Source organism: Magnolia sinica, chromosome 10, assembly GCF_029962835.1.
Source record: "Magnolia sinica isolate HGM2019 chromosome 10, MsV1, whole genome shotgun sequence".
NCBI classification, from domain to species: Eukaryota; Viridiplantae; Streptophyta; class Magnoliopsida; order Magnoliales; family Magnoliaceae; genus Magnolia; species Magnolia sinica.
This window is the reverse complement of record NC_080582.1, coordinates 2,936,652-2,948,468: the sequence shown is the minus strand read 5'-3', so window position 1 is coordinate 2,948,468 and position 11,817 is coordinate 2,936,652. Positions and strand designations below refer to the sequence as shown.

The 11,817-nt window shown below is 39.1% G+C and overlaps 1 pseudogene; it reads left to right on the top strand.

Annotated features, from left to right (window-relative positions):
• Nucleotides 1–458: 458 nt before the first annotated feature.
• On the top strand, nucleotides 459–9,031 carry LOC131257612 (cyclin-D4-2-like; annotated as a pseudogene).
• Nucleotides 9,032–11,817: the final 2,786 nt, after the last annotated feature.

Sequence of the window (11,817 nt, the reverse complement as noted above, 5' to 3'; positions counted from 1 at the left end):
GGCGGGTTCTGTGATAGCTCGAGTTTCATGATGGTTAACCAGCGTGAGCACCAAAGTTGTTGAAAGACGATCAGGTACGTTTTCTTCCAGTGACAACCCTCTGCTAGATGTTGGCTCATGTGGAGTGAGGAATGGATGCGACTCGGTAGTTACATGGCATAGACCCCCCGTGGGATGGGTCAAAGTAAATGTGGATGGGTCTTCTAGAGGCAACCAGGGCCTAGCAGGGGGTGGGGGAGTCTGTAGGAACGACAAAGGTGAATTTATCTCCAGCTTCTCATACGCGGGTATGGGGTGATGTCTAACATTGGGGCTGAGGTACGAGCAACTCACGACGAGTTAGCAATGTGTCTAGAGAAAGGCTTTTTTAAGGTGGCCATACATATGATTCTGAGTTGGTGGTTAAGGTGTTTAAAGAGAGAATTAGCCTTGGTTGGAAATGGAGAGGTTGGATGGCAATGACAGAAAAGTTTTCCCTCCAAGGGAAGGTAGAATTTACGCATATTTTCAGGGAAGGCAACGCCTCGGCTGATGCACTAGCCCGTGAGGGGAGTTCGTCCCAATCAGTCTTTTGCAGCTCTACATGGGCCGAGCTTCCCCATCAGGTGTGTGAGCTTCTTTTCTTAGACAGAGTGGGGTTAGGCGCCATCAGGGAGAGGTAGTTTCCATTTGTCTATTTTTCTAGTTTTCTAGTTTTCTGTTTTCTTTTTGGTTTTGGGATCCGATTGGGCCAGATTCTATTACGATAGGTCTTCGCCATGTTCTTTTTTTCCTCGGAAGACCCGAAATGTAAGTTTTGTCCAGAATGATATATATGAATCTCGGTTTCCAAAAAAATAAAGGTTGGATGTTAGACACATGCCACACAGGCCCCACAATTCTCAATCCCTGCTTTGCAATATATATATATATATATATATATATATATATATATATATATATATATATATATATAAAGGCAGCAACGTAAATTCACCTCCGAAAAAGCACTCCCCAGTGATATTTGTTCCTGGATACAGCATTTGGTAAAATCCCAGTCTGAAGGATTTTGCTGTAAAAATCCCTTTACAATAAATATTTTTAAACATTTTTATTTTCGATGACATTTTCCCAATAGTATCCCTAGTAAAACCTCAAAATTTGAAAATCTCTCGAGAAATTTCTAGGCTGAGAAACTGCCGAGAACGAAATTTTTCACTATGCAGGGTAGCAAGTCACAATGATGATGTTAATGATATAATACTGAAAGAGCTTTGCTAAGCCCGCACACGTGCAGTAAAGATCATGTACACACACCGCATGCCGTCACAGCATGATTGGTCTAAGATCCAATCCATCTGTTAGAACGGCACCAATGTATGAATGCCCTAGCCCAATAATCAGGTTGATCCACTGATCAAGTGGGCCACACTTTGCAAAAAAAAAAAAAATGAACGGCTTTGAAACTTGGCTGAAGTTGTCTAATCCATCCACCCATTTCCATTATCGGGCCCACATACTGCGTAGACCTGATTTGGTTTTTGCGAAAACATGTACAAGGTACCTGGACTTCTTTGGGAGTGTATCTTATTGAAGGGTATCCAAGACCCGACAAGATAAGTAACCTTCAGACTGTGAGATATGTAATGGCCGGCAATTGGATCTACAGTTGCTTACCAAATCTGCCCAATCTTAGAAAATTAGGAATATGTTTAGAGTTGGAAGCATATATTGAGGTGTTGTATGAATCAATTGCTAAATTGGACTGCTTCCAGTCTTTGTTTGTGTCATCAGGAATACGACAGAGAATTCCAACATCGTTTACTCTACAACATCTTCTCAGGTTACGAAAACTGTATTTGCCTGGAATGTAAGAGAAGCTAGCCGAGGGTAGTGAATTCCCGACAAACCTCACCATGGCCTCCCTTGGAATGGTCACATTTCGAACTCAGCCTCTCACTTTTCAGGTTGCAGTGTGAATGGTAGCACATCACTTTTCTGGTTTCAGTAACAGATTTCATTTATACGAGAATCTATGTTGGCACGTGTGAGGTGACTTCATATCTATAATGTTTATTAGTCTAAGTTTGGTTGTATTATAACTTTCAAAGTAAACGCAATTTTCCCTAATCCAGACTCGGATTCCACCAATGCTTGAGCAGAGAGTTTCTATAATGCAAATGATCAAAGCTGCTCATCAGTTACGGTCCAGTGTATAACTACCCTGGTACAAAGTTCAGGCTACTCGGATAATGTGATGGGACCATCCATGCAGAATGTGGATGTCAATTTCCATTGTCCATATCTAGGTCACCTGATTTGTGGGTGGCCTGATTCCTGGACCAAGGTATTATAAGTTTTTGGTGAGTTTTACTAGCTTCCCTAGACAATTGATGTATATTTTTTAACCCTCTATTTGTAGGATATTTCTTGAGGGATTATGAGCTTTGATTTGTAAGAATTCAGGAGCATCTTCCATCCAAGGGAGGGCCACTCAGACCAATAGTTTGGATCCTCCAACCGAGGCAGCTGTATGGACTGTGGCACCTGGACACTTAAGGCCGTCCTGTTTTATTCTTAACGTAAGTATACACTTTAAATGCTTTTAAAGATTTAAGCAAGCAAATTCTGACGTGTAATTATCGAGTTTTTAATCACGGATTGATTTCCAGCTCTTTCTTTAACATGATAGACCGTGATGACACACACGTGATGCAATTGGACGGGTAAGGAGAATGGTGGCACGGGAATCAATAGCCTTTCAATGGTTTCTTTCCTCACTTTTGTAATGAAGGGTGGCTCAAGAGAAATAGATAGTATGGCACTACTAAAAAACTGGGTGAGGCCGACCGACTTGGGGTGGTTTTGGCTACGGCTAAAATTCGTCCGTGAAGGTCACTAATCCGTCGCTATAGATGAAGTTTTGAATGGTGGACGTCCTATCGTCCAGATTTTTCACATTTTGTGGTTCGGCCGAGACTTATTTAGGGCTCGTATTTGGGGATCGACCCCAGAATGATCTTGGGAAATGGATGGACAGCGTGGATGAAAAATATACATCATGGTGGGGCCCATAGAGCCCTCCCCTTTCCAAAGATAGGTTTATCCTTTTTTTTTCTTTTCTAAAAGCTTGTGACTTTTGAACATGATGTAAAATAGTTGTGACTCGTTCATGAAAATAGTGGCAATGATATAGAGTTATCCAGACCATTCAAATAATCTATCTAATTTTAGGTGTTTAATATTTATAATTTTTTTATATAATAAAATCTTAACCGTCCATAAATTGGTCCCTCTTGCATGTACGACCGTTAACAGATCTTTTTGTTATAAACAATGGTAAATGTACACTATTTTGAATTTGAAAAGTTATCTAATTTAGAAGAGGATTCGGGACATCGAGCGGCATTTGCTATTTTTCCATTTTCGAGCCGCAACATCTTCCATCGCCATCGAGTAGCAGCATCTTCCATCGCCATCGAGCAGTGTCACCTTCCATCTTCCATCGCCATCGAGCAGCGTCATCTTCCATCAGCATCTTCAAATACGTGAGCTTCTCTTTCCTCGCCGATCGGACCCACCATGATGTGTTTTATGTGGCCCCACTATGATGTATGCCTTTGCTTTTCTCATACCAAGGAAGATCGTTTGGCATATTCCGCTTTTACCGTTTCTAGGTAATCAGACCTATACATCCATCACGTGGGCCACACCATTGGAATCACCGATCCCATTATGTATGGACCATACACTGATTGCTTCATGTATTTTAAACTGTAATGATTCATTTTTATATGCTTTTTGGGCTTCATCTTGTAAGGGCCTGTTTGGATGCCTTTAACTTTTTTAAGTTATAAGAAAGTTACATGTAACTTATTTACAGGTGTAAGTAAGTTACAGGTAATCCTGTTTGGATGTAAGTTGTAACTTACTTACAGGTAACTTTGTTTTTGTATTTAGATAACTTGTAACTTTGTTGCAGGTAATAAGTTGGATATTCACACTAGATAAAGTTGAAATGGAGAATCATTGAAAAATCAGATTGACACATAAAAAAGATCGAGATAAAATTATTCTATTTTATTAAGCCCATGTAAATGAATAGTTTGGCCAATTCTTAGGCTAAACTAATCAACAGGTGGGCCATAAAAGTGAGCCCATGTTTTTAAAATGCTAGTAATGTGGGCAAAAAACATGAATGTAATATATCCAAGCAAAAATTTTCTTTCTTCACAAGATATATTTATAATGCTTTACGGGAAAGAAAGTCAAAAGTAAATAACATTAAACTAAAGTAATCTATTTAGGAACTATGTTTTCCAACCATACATGCCTTTGGGCAGGGGATATACTATGAAGGAACCCATGTATAAGATTCGGCTGATTTGAAAGGAACCTAAAAGCCTTATACACATGTCTTCATTGACAATTTTCATGTTCTCCAACTCCTCCTATAATTTCGTTATCATAAGTGCAGCATCGGTTATAGAATTGAGGGCGACAAATTTGTCTATTGATCTGCAAAGGCCATCAAATCTTTCTATGACAGTTGATCCAATAGTAGCCTTCTTTTTCTTCGATAGCCCTAGAGTTGAGGTTCCTATAGTCCTTTTACTACTTCCTCCAGATTGTTGAGTTTCAAATTGTGTCTCATCCCAAAATGAAGAGTTTATGAGCACAAATGGTGTATATGCATCGGAGTTAACTGGAAACAATTGGATGTCATCAAAGGCATGAGTTGGTACGACATCTTTTTCATCAGGATCAGATAGAGTTCGTGCATAACTCCCCATGGCAGAATCATCTCCGTATATAGACTCGAATTGCTTAAGCAGTGGGAATGACTTATTTCTAATCATTTTTTATCTCAGGTTTTACCTGTATTAACTCATTCTAAACCGCTACTTCAGCAGTTACGTATTTTCTTTCATCATCCCAGCTAAATCCACTCTTGCTCAACGCAAGCTTATTCAATAGATATTTGCTCTTCACAGTCGTAATCGATTCCTGCAGTTCTCACTACTCACATGCACAGAAAATATTTCTTCCACCATTTTGCACACTTTGTTGATAGTGACCTCTCTAAAAGCATTATTGGCTTTTCTTCCTAATAATGCTTCATCAACTAGTATATTAGTCATACATTCGTCCATATAATCGGTCCAGTTGATCTGTGTCTTTCGGCCAAATGTGCCTTGCAAGTGACTCTTCTCTCGTATAATATCGCGAAGGCGAAAAAATGCATATTTGTGCATACGAATGTAATTGAAGCACATTAGCCCTGACCCATTAATAATCGCATTTGCAGCTTGAGCACTTGTCCAATTACGTGGTTGTTGTTGTTCATAAGGCTCTTCTGAAAAGGCCGAGTTATATGTCCTAGAGGGGGGGGTGAATATGACTATGCCAAATTAAAATGATAACAGCAGAATTTAATCAATTAAAGGAAAGATAACATTTTAAACAATCATAATACGGAAATGTAAAGCAACCTCAAAATTCTAGTATTGAGAGGTTAATACCAATGTTGTTCTAAGGATAACCTTATACCATAAAAACCAAGGGTTTATGACAGGATAACCTTACTAGAATAATTTGTGTATCAAAAACTGAAACTGAAGAGGAATAAAAAAGAAATAGCTTGAAAGGAAATATAAGCTATTACAATATTCACATCCACAAATACATCCCACAAACTTAAATGATAAAAGATATAGAAAATAAACCACACATCCAAACACAAAGAATTATAGTGGTTCGCCTGTGTGTACACCAACTGCTAAACAACAGCCACATAACTACTCCACTCCTAATATCCTCACGCAGTGGATATTAGCATTCACTATCAAAATAGGTTTTTCCAGGTTCACCTAAAACCTCACAATTGTGTCTTTCAAATGGGCTTACACAATTCAAAAACCCCACACTCTGAGTTTTCTAGATCTCCTCAGATAACCAAAGCAATGAAATTTTTCTGGCTCAATCTCAAAAGAAACCAAAAATAAAATATTTACACAAATGTAAAATACCTAGATATTCTCCTTTTGTTGCATCCCGGAAGAACCAAATCGGAGTAGAAGTTTGAATAGAATTTCAATGTCCACACTCATAATTAAAATGGTTCTAAATTCTAAATTGATTTTAAATTAAATCAAGTTGAGCTAGCTCTATTTGATTTTGATTTCAAGAAGTGGTAACTCTTCAATCCCTCTTTCAAATCAGATTGGAATACAGAATACAAAATCAAATATAAAAAGCTAATAAAAGAGAATATTAAATGAGCATAATATAGCTTAAGAAGTTTACAAACTTATCTCTCAAACTGATGCCTTGATTTTACTTGAATTGAATTGTCAAACTCTGAAAATCGTGCTCTATTTATAAGTGTAGAAGTCACGTTCACGATTGGTCATGTGGACACTACGACTGGTTGTAGGACCAACAAATTTTTAAAATTTTGAGCGTGATCTAATAAAACCGTTCCACAACTGGTCGTAGGCCATCCACGACCGGTCGAGGGACCTCCACGACGAGTCGTGCACTGTTCACACGACTGGTCGTGCAGTCTCCAAGATTGGTCGTGGCTCAACAAAAAATTTCAAAAATTTGTAAAAAACTTAGGATTGGTCTTAGAATTTCTTGAACTAGTCGAGCCAGTGCTAAGACTAGTCGAACAGTGTCCAGGACTAGTCTAAGAACAAACCAAACACTTATAAAATGATTCAATTTAAGTTATGTATTCGAATTGACCTACCCTAAGGTCAATCTAAGGTCTTTCATACCTTGAACATAACGTATGAACATTGAGCCTTCTTTTCTTCAGATGATAGACGATCTTCGAAGTTCATGAAGCTTGATATCGTGACACATAATGAAGATTGAACTTGTGATCTTTTGAATCTTGATTTTGTAGTACTTGAGTTGTACTTTATCTTGAGTCTTGAGTATGAACAGTTCACTTGTCTTTCGATGTCGCTTTAAGACATTGGGCTTTGAAGCTTAAAAGAGTGAACAATGTACTTGATCTTGCATTTCTTTGAAGTAGATCTTGTTCTTATCTTGAAGCATTGTCCTTGTACATGTAATGCATTGCCTTGAACATATATATCAATGTGCTACACAAGACACAGATTATGATTTTGACACTACAAAATTTGACAATCAAAGGAGCATGAGACCATAGCACTTACATCTTCTAGCATATTATTTTGCTCAAGCCAACAGATCATTAGTACACTTTCCACAGTTGCTACAACCATGGTATTTAGCTCCATCATGAGATCTGAATCCGCCATGTTTAAGGTGTGTTTGGATAAACTTTTACAGATAACCAACTGTTGGGGGCCTTGCACAAAACCTTAGGATCTAGCCTCCCAAATCAAACCAGAATTATGCAATAATAAAGCAATGAAACAAATCAAATCATAAACCACACACCACACAAGAGATTTTTATGTGGAAAACCCTCAAAGAGGTAAAAACCATGGGACCTCGTCTAGATCAACAATCCACTATCAAGCAGAACGTTACAACTTTCTTCACTCATGCAAGAGCAAATAAACAGTAAGAGAATAAAAGAAAAACGGAGAGATCTAACTGATTACGAGGACATAGAAGCGCTGAGATATCAAGTGCACAGTAGATCACCTCTACGAGCAGAACCTCCCTTCCATAAGCTTCCTCTCTCTCTTTCTCTCTCTCTCTCTCACCTTTGATAGCCCTAAACCCTTTAGCAAACCTTTGTAAAGCTTTAGGAAACCCTCTTTCATTACCTAGAAAAGCCCTTGGCACCCCTATTTATAGTTTGGAAACTCCCTTCCGCATCCTGTTGCGAAAGGCCTCAGATTTTCGCAGTCCGCACAAGATCCGGACTCAAATCTGCATAAGCTCGATTGGTCGAGCAGTGTCCTCAACATGTCAAGCGGCCCACTCGACCGGTCGAGCACCTCGGAGAAAATCATCAGATGATTGCTAGACTTTGAGTCGAGCCCCACTCGACTCCACTCAACTGGTCGAGCGTCACCCACGACCGGTCGAGCAGCGCGGTGAAACGCTCCGAATTTTCAACCCGCTGCATTGTCTCTCCCCTGAACTGAGGAGGAAAACCCCATCACCAACTGTCCCACATAAAAGGCACATAAAGGTCAGAAATAACCAACAAATCAGAAGATCCTAGCTATCCATTCTTTGGACAATTCTTTGGACAATTATCTAATATGCTTGGGGATTGCTACAGTCTTCTTTTGGAAGATGTTATATGTTTTTTCTTCACATCTGAATGCCAGTATCATGTGTTTTATCAGGTTGGAGAATCGAAATTCCTCTTTGAAGCTAGGACTATATAGAGAATGGAGCTTCTGGTGTTGAAAACTTTGAAGTGGAGGATGCAAACTGTTACTCCATTCTCGTTCATAGATTACTTTCTTCAAAGGATCAATGAAGGCACACTGCCGCCAAGATCCAAAATTTGTCGATGCATCGAACTCATCTTAAGCACAGTTAAAGGTCTATATCTTGCCTTCTTCTCCAACATTTGCAAAGTTGGGACTTTTCCAACAGAGAAATTTTTAAAAATAAAATGCAGCGATTGAATTCTTGGAATTCAGGCCCTCTGAGATTGCTTTAGCAGTGGCAATATCCGTATCAGGAGAATCCCAAATGGTGGATTTGGATAGGGCCATTTCCTGTGGCATGCATGTAGAATAGGTAAATAGTTGTGCCCACCCAAAGAAGGATTTTCCTTCATCTTCCATCACTTATAGTTCAATTTAAAATTCAAACCATCTGATCAATTTGTTCATCTGTCTTTAGATTGCAGGAGAGAGTATTGAAGTGTTTTGAACTGATTCAAGAGATAGCATTGATCAGTAAGCCTGTTAAATGTGTAAGTAGGCCAGTCTCATCAGTGCCACAGAGCCCCATTGCGGTGCTAGATGCTGCATGCTTGAGCTATAAAAGTGATGAAATTACAGTTGGGTCATGTGAAAATTCTTACACCAGCCCAGCCTCTAAGAGGAGGAAGCTAAACAGATCATCTGAGGTGGACATGTAGTCATGATGTGGTTGCATAAGGGGGGGTTTAATTTCTCACACATGTCAGTTTGGTTGGTTGAGTGGGAGTTTTGGTGTAGTTTGGAAGGTGCCAAAAGAACATATAAGAAGGGGAAAATAAGGGGTTGGCGTACTCTTCATTAAGGGGTTGGTGTAGTGTTTTTTGAAAGACTTGAAACAGATAGTGGCTAATGTCAATGGATGGGAAATTGATGAATGCAGGCATAGTGGGGACTTCTTAACAGTTGGCTGCAACTAGCAGCAATTTGCTGATGATAAGCACTTGAAAGAGCATGACAAATTTGAATGTACCGTGAACCATTGTATAACATCAAAGTGAATACTTCTTTTCCTATTTTTATTAGCAACAATATTACACTTTTTCCATTGTAATACAGTCCCTCAACAGTCTGGATTACCAGTTTGTCGGAACCACCTGCACAAACATGCTGGGGTAAAACATACTGGACTAGTTCACCCCTGTGGTAGATAGATACTTTCAAGAAACAGCTGGACCAGTTCACCCCTGTGGTAGGTAGATACTTTCAAGAAACAGCTGGACCAGTTCACCCTAGTAGTAAAACATGCTGGGGTTGGTTTCTCACTTGTTCAGGTAGCTGTAACACCATTATCATACAAAACAGAAGGCATCAATCTGATTTTAATTGATGAAGACCAAAGATCAAATGGTTGAGATCTTCCAATCAAACAGAAATGCCAGCAATCCTATCATTCCTTACCCAAGAAGTGGAAAGAAACAAGAACATCAATCTTAAATCATCAGAACCCATAAATGGAAACTGAAAAATAGATCCTCATTTTTTAAAAGAAAAAGAAAAGAAAAACATGAAAAGGAAATTCATTACAACAATATCAATAGACCCAAATCTTCGGATCCACAGCAATACCAAATAAACAAAAAAACAACAGAAGTCATGAAGGCTATCTAACGTGTTATGTGGGCCCACTATGATGTATTTGTTTCATCCACACCGTTTATCCATTATTCCAGAAAATTTTAAGTCATCAGCCCAAAAATAAGGTACATCAAAATTTCGGATGGACCACATCACTAGAAACAATGTTGATTGAACACCCACCATTAAAAACTTTTGGTGGGCCACCAATGTTTTCGATCAAACTGATATTTGTTTTGTTCCCTTCGTCCAGGTCTTTATGACCTAATCAACAGCTTGGATGTGAAACAAACATTACAGTGGGCCCTAGTAGTTTTTTAATGGTGGACTTTTAATCATTATTGTTTTCGGTGGTGTGGTCCACCTGAGATGTAGATATCCCTTGTTTTTGGAATCAAGCCTAAAACAATCCAAAAGAATGGATGGACGGCATGGATAAAACAAATACAATATGGTGGGCCCCACAGCTCATCTGCATTATCCACGCCACCTCACCAAACTGCCTCCATCAACGCAGAAGGGCGGAAAAAAAGGAAAGAAAGGAAAGAAAGGAAAACGCAACAGAGAGAAAAGGGGTTTCGTACCTTGCGGAAGCTTGATGGGAGAGGGAGAAGTAGACTGAGAGAGGGAGAAGGAGACTTGAGAGAAGGAAACGGAGGCTAAGAGAGGGAGATAAAGACATTGGAAAGGGATGGATGTCTATATATACAGCAATGACCACCAACCTTCTTCAATACAGAGCTCTGATTCTCCCCAATGTCAGCCTCGTAGCCCTCATTACGCCCGCATGTAGCCTGATAGACTTCAATGGCCTCTTGTCGCCTCGCCTTCAATGGCGGCTTGTAGCCTTCAATGGCCCTTCAGCTTTCACTCCGCCTAAGAAGATAGGTACGCTTCTTCAATGCAGGTGTGATTCTTCCTAACGATTTTAATTTCAAAATTTTCAATCGTTACCTGTAACTAAGTTACAGGTAACTTGAAAAACGACTCCAGTGCCTGTAAGATTTTTAGCTCTTTTACCTGTAAGAAAGTCACAGGTTGAGAGAAAATCACTTGTGACTTTCCTCCCCCAAACACCAACTGTAACAAAGTCACCTGTAACTTTGTTACATTTTAGAAAAGTTACAGGCATCCAAACATGCCCTAATGCACATGTCTTGGGTTTTGGGTTTTTCTTTTGGGCGTGTTGGTTTTTGATGGCAGGATTGTAATTTCTTGGGTTTAATGGGGTATTTCTATAGGGAGAACTGGGGTTACGCTTATGTATTTTGCCTGGACGTGTTAATACAGACCGTTCGTTTTGAAATGGACACGCTTTATTTCAGTAAAAAAAAAAAAAAGGAATGCACATGTTTCCTGCTACTACTGTACACATATACATGCATGCATAATGTTGAGCATGTGTGTTAACAGGTGGGATATTCCAAGGGATTTAATCTCTTGCATTTAAATTTTCACGTACACACTTCGGTCATGATAGTGGACAATGCGCTCAATCTACAAATTGCACATTTTCTCATTGATCAGTGTTGAGATTTTTTGGTTGCACTTTTTGGTTGGACCATAGACCAAGAATCGTTTTGATATGATCTTTCCTACCCACCCATGCAGTGGATGAAATTTGATTTGGACCATTATCAGTGTTGAGATTGGTCTAGACAGGCTACATGGGATGGGTGGTTGGAAACATTCAATTGATGCAAATTTTAGGCTTTAAAAAATAAATAAATAAATAAATAAAAATAAAAAATTTAAAAAAGAAAAAGAAAAAAAGAAAGAAAAAAAAAAGGAGGTCAAATCAATGCAATGCGTTATCCCACGTCAACCGTGCCACAATGCGTGCGAGGTAGACTACACTGTCAAATAACTT